The following is a 12910-nucleotide window of genomic DNA, read 5'->3' as shown; positions in this document are numbered from 1 at the left end:
GTGTCTTGGAATTCAGCTTTTTTTTTTTTCTTCCTTCCAACAAAGTCTTTTAGATCTCCTATTTTGGCATTGAAATCTAAATAGCCAAGGTGGGTGGGCCAGTCCCCAGGATTTGTTCACTGTGGACACATCCCAGATTCTCTACAGAGCAGGCTTGAGCAACGGGGTCCTCAGGTAGTGTAGTTGCCACAACCAACCCTTGTGCCCTAGATGTGACAAATAATTAAAATCGCGATGGCTTCCCAGAAGAAAATGGTGAGTTGCTTCTCATTTTGTGAACACCCTTCAGTGCAGGAGTATGAGAGGAGAAACATCTCATTCTGTACAGAGATGCTGAGTGGAGAAATACTGCTCAGCTCTTCATGGGCACACCCACAGTGGCATGGGCCAGGAAGAAGGGAGGTGGTGTGTGACATGGTTGTGCCACAATGGAACCTGCTTCATCACTTTTCTCTTCTGTACTCACTCGCTTACATGTTAGAGACAGGATGAGGATGTAGCCCTGTTGGAAGAATGCTTGCCCAGCACACGTGAAGCCCTAGATTCCATTGTTAGAACTGTGTAAAACCAGTCATGGTGGTGCATGTCTGTCATCCCAGCTCTTGAGAGGTGGAGATAGGAGAATCAGGTTCAAATCCATCATAAGTCAAAATTCACCAGTCAAAGGCTTCTCTGGTCTGGGTTCTCTCTGGGGTCTCTAAATCCTTCTGGAAAATATCTGGCTGCTCTATGAGTCTCCTGGGTAACAGAGAACTGCTTGCCACCATTTCAGCCCACCTGCCTGGCTAACCCTTGGCACCATTTCAGCCCACCTGCCTGGCTAACCCTTGGCACCATTTCAGCCCACCTGCCTGGCTAACCCTTGCCACCATTTCAGCCCACCTGCCTGGCTAACCCTTGCCACCATTTCAGCCCACCTGCTGGGTAACCCTGGCAGCACCCTCTCATGCTGCACTTGAGACCATCAGTGCTTGCTGCTTCCTTCCTGAGCTCCACCCAGATGTCTGAGCTACCTGGGGAGTTGTGCAGTAACTCCCTTCTCTAAGACTAGCTTGCTTGGGGCAGAAGTGGAAAGACTCCTTCCAAGTGCTAGTTTTCATGATTTTACTTGGGAAACCTTCTGTGTCTGTGGAGCAAGCACACTTATTGTCTTACAAATCCATTGTTTATTGTAATCTTCAGGTCCTGAGGATTTACAAACCCAAACTCCAAAGTATTAACCTTTCCCAGGAACACAAAAACAAAGACTTGTTTGCTTCAGACAGAGTCCCAGTGAGAGATAAAAGGAATAACTGTAAAGCTTGGCAAACTCATGAGTCTACTGAGCTTACTTACAGGGACATTGATGGGGGGGCCTACTTACGTGAGCATGGGTGACCTCAAAACAACCACATCACCAAAATGTACCAATCCGGTGTGGGTGGTGACCTCCCAAGAGCTTCATAAACAGGGTTCTTTCTTCAGCTAGCCTTCTGCATCCTGTACATTCTACTTCTCCTGAGACCACCGGTAGCTGTGGTTAAGCACAGGAGAAAGCAAGAGACTGGGATTTCAGGTGAGGGACTAATGACCCTCTCCAACCCCTTTGTCAAGAAGCATCAGGGTCCCATTGCATGAAGGCAACTGAAGCTGTTGTTATTAAGATGCTGTCAGCTCAGTGATGCCAGGAGCACAGTGTTCCACCACACTTACCAAAGGGTATCTCCTCTGCTTTCCTCCTAGTTTCAACTTCAGGTACTGGGAAAGGCTCCAAGTGAATGGAGAAGGAAGGAGAGTGCAATTTTAAAGAAACATGGGATGGGGGTGGTTCAGAATACCATATGAGAATTTTTATAGGAAAAATTTACACTTTAGAATGATTTATTATTTTAACTTTACAAGTATGCATGTGGGCCTGAGTATATGTATATGTGCATGCATTTGCCAGTAGAGACCCGAAGAGACTACTTCTGCCCCAGGCAAGCTAGTCTTAGAGAAGGGAGTTACTCCCTGGGTAGCTCAGAGAAGGGAGTTACTCCCTGGGTAGCTCAGACATCTGGTGGAGCTCAGGAAGGAAGCAGCAAGCACTGATGGTCTCAAGAGCAGCATGAGAGGGTGCTGCCAAGGTTAGCCAAGCAGGTGGGCTGAAATGGTGCCAAGGGTTAGCCAGGCAGGTGGGCTGAAATGGTGAGGCAAGCAGTTCTCTGTTACCCAGGAGACTCATAGAGCAGCCAGATATTTTCCAGAATGACTTAGAGACCCCAGAGAGAACCCAGACCAGAGAAGCCTTAGACCAGTGAACTTTAACTCAGGATGAATTTGAACTTTGATTCTCCTGTCTCTGTCTCTCAGGAGCTGGATCCTCTGGAACTGGAGTTACAGGCAGTTGTCAGTTACCTAATGTGGATTAACCACTGAGCCATCCCTCTAATCCCAGGGCAGTCTGTGCACCTCTCTTGATGGATAGAGCTCTTAGTTTTTTTAGGGCAGCAGGGACATACTCTTCACCAGGTGCTACTGACAGTACTTTGTTACCTTTGTTGCTATATTTGTTATGACATCATTACCAATCACCAGTTGAGAAAACCAGTTGAGTGCCTTGCTAAAGGTGCCCTGTCTAGTGACTGATGGCCCTCACTCGGGCATCACCCAGCTAGCACCCTTAAACAGACTACAGAGACGTCATTGCTCTCTGGCTCATCCCTAGACCCCAAAGTCATATTTGAAATCCTGGAAGGCACAAATCTCTTAAGCTAAATTCAGAGCCATAAAAGATTAAAATCCAAAAAACCTCAATTCTCATGAAGAAAGTATAAGAAAGTTAGAAAACCGATTCTGAGGAAGGGATTGGCCATGTGACTTGGCAGCAACACACAAGCTGGTTTAAAAATGCATCTTTTGGGGCTGGAGATGTGACTTAGTGGGTAAAGCACTTGCATGCAAGCTTGAGGACTCCATTTCCAGTGCTCAGCACTGTACAAACAGCTGAGCGCAAGGGCAGGCCCCTGTAGTCCCTGCACTGGGGAGATGGAGGCAGATCCCTGTAGCTCACCAGCTAGCCATCTAGCTGAACTGTTGAGTTCTCAATTCACTGACAGACTGTTTCAAAGACAAGGTGTTGAATAACTGGAGAGCACACCAGTTGCTGACTTCTGCTTTCCTTACAGGCAGGAAGGGGTGCAAACAGACACGCACCAATACATTTTCACACTCCAGAAAACACACACTCACATACCTCAGAAGGGGAGAGGTAGACAGAAAGGAGGGGCATGAGGAAGGGAGATGGGAGAAGGGAAGGAAGAAAGAGCGTTCTTACTTGCATTGGCATTCTTTCCAGATGATGAAATCTCAGCAGCCTTTACTGAGTGAGAACTCGTTTTCCCTGGACACCAGGGAAGTCACTGATTGGAAAGGATTATGTGTACAGTAGGATAAGATGACAATGTCCTGAGTATCACATCACTAAACCTGTGGTCTGTGCAGGAGGGCACTCAGAACTGATAGCTGAGCACCCCTAACAGCCGACAAGATGGAACCTTGAATGGAGACTCTTCCGTTAGTACATTCCATATCGGCATGTATCAAATTGTAAAAAGATTTTAAAAATACCAGTGTCACATGGAAACTGAGTGGGGGGATATATGACAAGGAACAGGCATTCATCCCAATGAAAGACTTTAAAATACAACCAATAGCCTTGGAGGTTGGCCATCTCTGAGTTCTTCTGGTCTACCATCATATATCTGTCCAGCCCCGGTCCCTATAATATCCATTTTCATACACTGAATCTTGTTTCCAGCATTTTTGTTGGGGGTTTCCCCACTATCTTAAATCCCCAGCATTGTTTTCCACAAGTGGCTATGATATGCATTTCAACCTCCTATAATTCCCAATATTGCAGGTGCCTAATACATGACAATTTTTGAAAAGTTCTAATACATTAATTTAGTCGTTGTAAGTCTCACTGTACAAACTGCATTGTTAAGACAGTGACTTTGTAAGCATTATATGTACTTACAACACAATGAAACTTTTTCCAGAAAGAACTCTACATCCTTTTGTTCATGGGAATTAGAAGGATGGCTTCTCCACGTTTCTACTCTGTGGGTGATTGCATGTACATCTCTGGTCTTTCACAGCTTTTGATCCATCCTATCAAAAGGCTTAGGTTGTCCATCACTGTGCTGCAGGTGACCACAACCATCAAACCGAGAGAAATTACATAGTTACCACATAGCACCTTAACTTTTGACCTACTTAGGAATAAATGCTACACATTAGGGTTATTATTACAATGTAGTAATTATGCTTACAAAATATCTGTTATGATTATACCCAGGAAACACTGTGAGTTTCAGGCCAGCCAGAGCCACATGGTGTCACCCTGTCAAAGACAAAACAACACAATAAGAAATGTAAATAGGGTTATGGATGTAGCTCAGTTGATAGAATGCTTGTCTAACACGTATAAAGCCCCGGGTTCTACCTCTAGCACCTCATAAGCCAAGAGTAGCAATGTATACCTGTAATCCAAGCACTTGGTAGGTAGAGACAGGAAGATAAGAAGTTCATGATCATTTTTGTTTATGTTGAGTTCAAGGCCAACCTGGGCTACAATGAGACTCTGTCTCAAAAAACAAGAACCTGAATAAAACAAACCCCCCAAAGTAAATGAATGAATGTCATCAATGCAGCTCGATGGTACATGCTTGCTTTACATGCAGTAGGTCCTAGTTTAGATTGTCAGCAGTGCTATTAATTAACTAATTAATTAATTATGAATAAGTTTAAAACTGCTCCCCCCACCAGCATTTCATTTTTTGGATGTTCATAATTTCACTGTTTGGGATTGTGATATCCAGCATTGTGCCTTTAGGTTTATGGTACAGACACATTGTTCTGTATTCTTACCCATGTGTTTAGTTTCTATGATCAAAGATGCAAAGATTTTTCATGGCCCACTGGAAACCCTGAGCCTTCTCACATATGTGTGGTGAATATTTATTTTTTTAAAAGTTACTAGTAATGTTTTTACAGGTGGTTAGATGTCTGCTATTTAAGGGAGATGAGGTTCATGATGAGAACCTGACACTTGTTGGCTCATCTTCAAAGGCAGCCTGCTGTAAAACCCCATTCAGTTTTGCTGATCGAAATGCAGCAAAGTGTGCAAAATCCAGTTCAGTGTGAGACACCAACACCCATTCCTGGATATGTACAAAACTTTACAGAGACATTCAGAAAGGACACTTGGGGGCAGGGAGATCCATGCTGGTTCCCTCCCTCTTCTAGAAGGAGGGGAGTTGAATTTCCACACTTGTACCTATGAGCTCAAAGAAACCAGTAGGTGGGAGAATTAGTGAGGAGAGCATCACCATAGCAAGTGTTTCACCCAGGGGCAGGGCAAGACTTCGCGTATCATGGGGTCTCTTTCCTTCTCTGGCATTTAGAACCACATTGTGGTATAGTCAAATGTGTTGGTTTGAATGTCTCCCATGAACCTCATACTACTTGATGTCCCATTAGTGGAGCTGTTTGGGAAGGCTTTGGAGGTGTGATCTTGCTGGAGGAAGTGTGACACCAGGAGTGGGCATTGAGGTTTCAGAATCCACAAACCATGCCCAGTTCATTCTTTCTGCTTCCTGTTTGTCACTGGAGAAGGAACAGTTCGAGCTGCCATGCCTGCTTGCTACCACATTTCCCTGCTATGATGGTGATGGGCTATGATCCCTCTGGAATCATACACCACAAATAAACCCTTCCTATTGTAAGTTATTTTGGTCGTGATATTTTAACATAGCAATAGAAAAGAAACTAAGACACTAAGACGGGTCTCAAACCTGATGTATAGTCGGAGATGGCCTTGAGCATCTGGTCCTCTTGCCTCTACTCCACAGTGCTGGGATGAATGGGCATGTGCTGTCATGCCTGGTTTCTGTGATGCCAGCAATTGAACCAGGCTTTCAAACATGTAAGTACTCTACCAACTGAGCTACTTCCTCAGCCCCATTACACAGCCTTAATTCATATTCAGTTGCTCTAACTGAATAAATTCATCAGGCTAGGTAAGTCATAAAGACTGTAGATTTATTCAGCTCATTGTCTGGAAGACCAGACAGCTCAAGAGCAGAGTGCTGACATCTGCTCCACATCTGGGGAACCTCTTCTTGGGTATTAGCTGAGAAGAGGATGTCACATGGCACAACTGAGCAAATGTACCAGTTTGGGTATTTCTCTTCCTCTCCTTAGATAGTTCTTTTTTTTTTTTAAATTATTATTATAAATTAGAAACAATCTTGTTTTACATGTCAATCCCAGTTCCCTCTCCCTCCCACCCTCCCCTGTCCCCCACCATCCCCATATCTACCCCCTTTCTGCTCCCCAGGGAGGGTGATGCCTTCCATGGGGGATCTTCAAAGTCTGTCACATCATTTGGAGCAGGGCCTAGGCCCTCCCCCATGTGTCTAGGCTGAGAGAGTATCCCTCTATGTGGAATGGGCTCCCAAAGTCCATTCATATACTAGGGATAAATGCTGATGCATTACCAGAGGCCGCATACACTGTTCAGTCCTCCTAACTAACACCCATGATCGGAGGGTCTGGGTTGGTCCTATGCTAGTTTCCCAGGTATCAGACTGGGGTGCATGAGCTTCCCCCTTGTTCAGGTCAGCTGTTTCTGTGGGTTTCTCTAGCCTGGTCTTGACCCCTTTGCTCATCACTCCTCTCTCTGCAACTGGATTCTAGGAGTTTGGCCCAGTGTTCAGCTGTGGGTGTCTGCTTCTGCTTCCATCAGCTACTGGATGAAGGCTCTAGGATAGCATGTAAGCTAGTCATCAATCTCATTATCAGGGAAGGACATTTATGGTAGCTTCTCCACTGTTGCTTAGATTGTTATTTGGGGTCATCCTTGTAGGTCTCTGGACATTTTCCTAGTGCCAGATTTCTCTTCAAACCTATAAATGCTCCCTCTATTATGGTATCTCTTTTCTTGTTCTCCTCTATTCTCCCCCCACAACTCAATCTTCCTGCTCCTTACTGCCCTCCTCTCCCCTTCCCTTAGAAAATTCCTAATGTCTCCATACTCTCCTCTAACCCTAATCACCTCTTAAAGGGATACTTCCAAATATGATTCACATATGAATTTTAGGATGAAGTTTCCAGCACATGTGTAGGGCCACACTCAGACACAGCACACAGCTGGTTGCAGGTATTTCACTAAAAGCTTCCCTTTCTGTTGATTTTCAAGAGCTTCCAAAGCAAACCCAGACCTAGGGTATCAAACCAGGGCTTTAGGACATCTTTCTACCTGCAACCCCCTTTGCTGAGACACCCCCACATCGATGAGTCTGGACAGTGGCTGTACTCATCAAATATCCACTAAAATAAATCACATCTATTTTAGAGCAATTATTTATTATACATACAGCTTTGCCTTTTTAAAGATGAATACAGATTTAGATCCTAATGAGATGGATGCCTCTGTTTTTACATTAAGAATTAAAACTTAAATCAATATTTGATATTGTAGGACATAGCTCATCATCCACCTTTTTTAAAAGAATTGACTGATATCTTGATTTTGTAATTGTCAACACTGACCACACTGTTCCACATATATACAAAGCACAACATGGCAGATGGAAGTTTAGGTTCATTTAAAAAATTGTTGGAAATTCTGTCTTAAACCTAACACAAAATTCATTTTAAAATCTGCATATATATATATATGTATGTATATATATATATATATATATATATATATATATATATGTTTATCTACATGTATGAAAGCACACCGCATGCATGTCTAGTGCCCACAAAGGCCAGAAGAGAGTGTCAGATCCTCTGGAACTAGAGTGACAGATGATTGTGAACTGCCATGTGGGTGCTTGGAAATAAACTCTACAAGAGCAGCAAGTGCTCCTGACCAGGGTTACCTCTCCAACCCTCCTCCCCCAATACATTTTCTATTAAATGAAACTCAAGCCAGGAGGACTTCAAACAGCCATCTTTAAAAAGCAAGCCTCCTAACACACTCCAATCCAAAGATGCTAATTTGGTAATTGCTGGAAATGATAGTAAGGAAATACTGTCTTTGTTCTCCATCATTAAACCATACTGCTTTCACAGAAGTGGACGACTGTTTGTGTGCATTAAGAACAGTGCAGTTTATAAACCACAATAGCTTCAGATGTAAACTAGGCGACTCAGGCAGGACCTGTTGGCACAGCATGGTATGAAGGCAGAAGCAATGCAGAGTGAGCATGTTGTGGCTTCAGAACCAAGGCTGTAGAGAAATCATGTGATGCAACATGTGTGACATAGCCACAGACACCCGGGATTCATTACATGCTTGATTTTGAATTAGTATTTGTTCATGGCTGCTTAGAAATCTTTTACTGCTCATTTTTTTCTCAACTCTTACATGGTTATAAGGCCCAAGAAAAAGACATGGGTTTGTTGTGAAATATTATTTTAACTAAGCAAAGGTGTGTTACATTTGTTTCTGCTGCCTTTGTTATGACGTAATGATGTGTTACATTTGTTTCTGCTGCCTTTGTTTAATTGTGAAAAGATATGCTGCCTTGCTTTCACCTTGCCTGCCTAAGACACCTGATTGTTCTAATAAAAACAGAGAAAATAAATAGGAGAAACTTAGGCTCAAAAAGAATGAGAGAAGAGCAGAGAGAATGAGGACAAAGAGGGGAGCATGCCTGGGGTCAGAAGCCAGGCAGCAGTTAGCCAGCCAGACATAGCGACAGCAATAAAGTAAGATGTACAGAAAGACAAAAAAGAAAGGTAAAAGGTCCCAAGGCAAAACGTAGATAAAGAGAAGTAGATTAAACTAAGATTGAACATTCAGAACTAATAACAAGTCTCCATGTCATGATTTGGGAGCTGGTTGGAGGCCCAAAAGAAAAAGCCTGGTACATGGGGTCACAATTAAACAATAGGCATTAGTTTTGTTATACCTCTGCAGGCTAGAGGTCCAAGACCAAACTGTTCTTGAGTTTGTTTCTGGTGAGGACTTAATTGCATTGCATTCAGCCACCTTTTGAGATGGGCTCACCTGGCCTCACTATCAGCCCACAGGGAAAATGTGACTCTTCACCTCTGCATAAGAATGCCAGTCCCCAGACTGCCCTGCCCTGACCTTAGTGGACTGGCTAGCCTTGATTACCACCCCCCTCCCCGAAAGTTCTACTACCTCCAAATACAGCCACTCTGGGAACTGGAACTTCAGTATAGGAAATTGAGGGGTTGAGTGAGGGGCACAATTCAATGTTTAACCCTCCTCTTGCCCCAAATACTTCCCATCAATTATCATGTGTTAGGTAGACTTTGTGATGGCTAGTTTTATGTCAACTTAACACAAGCAAGAGTCATCAGAGAGAAGGATCCTCAACTGAAAAGTGCCTCCATAAGATGAGGCTGTGGGTGAGCCTAAAGGGCATTTTCTTACTTAGTAATTGCTGAGGCAGAAGGAGGGCCCAGCAGCCCAGAAACAGCACCAAGCAAGAATTGTTAAAAATCTTAGTAATTGGACCAAACTTACGGTGAGTATCACTGAGTTCTTGAGATTTATCTGGGACAACCTCCCTGACCCATGACCCCACTCCCTCTCTTATACCTACAGGGCAGAACCAAGGGGCATCTTGGCAGGAAGGCTGTGGCAAAGGCTTCCTGAGAAAATGGGGGTGGAAGGATAGTTGGGAGGAGGTACAGGGGGTTGGAGCAGGATATGGGATAAACCTGCCAAGGATAAACCAATTAGAGAAAGCTGTGATTCTGAAACACAGACTGAAGACTTGTAACGTTTGTTTTTTGTTTGTTTATTTGTTTGGGTTTTTGAGACAAGTTTTCTCCATGTAATAGTCCTGGCTGTCTTGGAACTCACTCTGTAGACCAGGCTGGCCTTGAACTCACAGCCTGACTTTTAAGCTTATTAGCCTCACGGAACTTACACATTGCTACCCATGATATCTTTCCATTTAATACTTGAGATTGGGTTGACAAGGGAAGCACAAAAGGTCTGAGAGTGTGACTGCTGGTAATTCACCACCAGGGGGCACTCAGGTTTTCCTGCCCTCGGAAGAGGAGCCAGGAAGACCCGAATTATGAGGGGTGGTAAGGTAAGGTGGACAGTTAGGGTACTGGATAGAGAGGACCTAAATGCTATTGTGCTGGCAAATGAGGGACACTAAGACCCAGTTATTAACGTATAGTATGTATTATTAACCTAGACAACTCTGAAACTACTAGGTGCAGAGTTCTGTGCACTATTCCAAAGAAATACTCACATAAAGATAGCTTTCTTGTGTTTGTTTTGCATCACAAGGGAGTTCGTATGAGTGTGTGTGCACACACGGAGAGGTGTCCTTTCTGACTTAAATATATTACACACTGTTTAAATATTGCTTCAAGTTTAAGAAAGATACTATGTCCAAATCATTGTATTTTTTTTCCCTAGAAGATGTTACCTAATTTCAGAAAGTCTTTGCATTTCATTTTAAATCTCAGTGACATAGCAGTTGAGGCTAGCAAAAGCCAGCAGGATGAGTCACCAGCCTGGAGACATAGATTAGAGTTGACCAGTTCGAATCTCTCCTTAACTGTGCACAAATTCATAGCTTGTGGCCGGCACCATTTATTGTTGACCTCCCATTGATCCTAGGGTCTAAGGTCTTACGGGCTCTGTAACCACCTTTCTTGTTCTTTCTTTTGTGTGTCTGTGTGTCTGTGTGTGGGCATGAGTGCAGGTGCTTAGGCCAGAAGAGGGCATCAGACCCCCAGAGCTGGAGTTAAAGTAGCTGTGAGCTGCCATTGTGGCTGCTGGGAGCTAAGCTCAAGTCTTCTGCAAAAGCACACACACTCTTAACTGCTGAGCCATGTTTCTGGCCTGTGCAACCAGGTTTCTTCACTTACCTATTGAGTAGGCAACTCCAAGGGCCTTTGTTTGTTTATTTTTATTATTGGGGTTATGGGATAGGAAGATGAGAAGTGCAATGCAGAATTCTCTTGACTTGATTTCCTACTCTCACCTCATTTCTAGAAAGTGATAGTTATAAAAAGAGGCTAGACCAAGGCCGAGGGCAATGAGACATTCCTCAGACAAGAGACAGAAAGTTTGCATTGCTGTAACTTCCTGTATGTGGTAGGAGGTAACCATGAAGGAGTGCCCTCCTTCATACAGCTCTGATTTGAAATCAGATATTCAAAGTTAAAATCTAGCTTATTTTCTAGCCTTGGATAGAAAACTATGAGCTAGTTTACCCAAACTACTTGAAATGAAGGATCTTATAATGGTAATGACTCTATGGGTGGTAATGATATTAATGATAACAGCAGCTGTTATCACCGGCTGACTAATGTACCGAAAACCAAAGCTTTATTATCTTCAGCCTCTTGAGAACTCTCCCATAGTTACCATTTCACAGATGAGCCTTGACCTTCAGGGATGTCAGGAACCAAGCCAAGCCAAACCAAACCAAACCAAATGTATGTGAAACAACCTACATTTGGTAACGTCCAAAATTAAACCTAGGTTTGCTATTTAAACCACTCTGCTACTCTATGTAGAGTGAAAACTACCAGCATATGGGCTATCTGCGGATTCCTTAAAAACCTGAAATGATAGCAAAGGGAGTGACGTAACTTTATGTAGCATGGCACAATGATTCAACTGAAAAAATGCTGCCACTCTAAGACAGGAAGGCATTTCACTGTCCCTGTCTAGAAAAAACAAAAACAAAAACAAAAACCAAAACAAAAACAAAAAAAAACAAAAAACAAAAACAAAAAACCAAAACCAAAAACAAAAGAAACCAGCTCTGATTATTTCCAATTACTCTGTCCTTGAACTGGAACCACTAGACAGCTGCTGTAATTGTACAGGAAGTCAACCTGGATGGTTACTGTTTGTCAGGGGTCCATTTCATCACTTCTGTGACCAGTCTACAGAATAGGAATCAAGTTCATGGTTGTTTCCAGTTCGATGAATCCTTGCTGGTAATTACAGTTGGAAGAATGAATGGCTATTTTATTGCAAGCTGCTGACACCAGGCTGTAAAGCCATAAAAATGGGAGTGTTCAGGAGAAAGTGAAAGTGTGGTTACCCCTGAACTTGAGTGCATAGGTCTCGGCCATCAAATTTGAGTCAGTAGCTCTGCAGTGTTATGGATGATGTGTAGTTAGTCCCCTTCTCATCAGTGCCTTGGAAAGAATCAAATGTCAAAGCAGACTTCTGCAACTAATCAGTAGTCCCTAGAGAAATATTTTACACCCCCACCCCCTGGAAGTTTGAGCATTTCTCTAATAACCTCGCTAAGAACAAGCACCAGAATGTGGTTATAAACAAGAAGCAGATGGGTCTCATGAGCGTATAGGGAAATGCATAGTTCTGCCAGTTGGTGAACTGAATATATGGTATTGCGTGTAATCTTGTTATGGAGATGGACACGGGAGAAGAGACCAAAGCACAGGGAAAACTCACTCTAGATGGCAGCAGTGGACGAGGATTTACAAGAGCCTTGGGTGTGGCATCTTGGGTTGTGGGTGGAGACTGCGATCTGGTTGCAGACTGTGCAGAGGTGCACAAGTGATGCAGTGTGACTCACTGGAGTCCTTGGTAGTGAGGAGTCACAATCAGGAAGTCTTTGTTCAGGTGGCTCATCCCTGGCTGTGCCTCTTGGGGCTTACTCCTCTGTGCATTGCCAGCTTCACCGAGCTTCCTCATCAGACAAACGTGAGGATGTGAGGGTATCCCTGAGTACCTCAGACCTCATGTGACTCAGAGCCTCATGCACTTCTGACACACTCACTGCTATCTGCACAATAGAAGAACTCGGGGAACACATTGGTGCTGTGGCAGAGACAGTTGCACATATGCCCCAGAGACAGCATGCCATTGTCTTCCTGACACAGGTGCTGGTGT

The sequence above is a fragment of the Phodopus roborovskii genome, unplaced genomic scaffold (assembly GCF_943737965.1).
Source record: "Phodopus roborovskii unplaced genomic scaffold, PHOROB, whole genome shotgun sequence".
Taxonomy (NCBI): Eukaryota; Metazoa; Chordata; class Mammalia; order Rodentia; family Cricetidae; genus Phodopus; species Phodopus roborovskii.
This window is presented reverse-complemented; position numbering follows the sequence as displayed.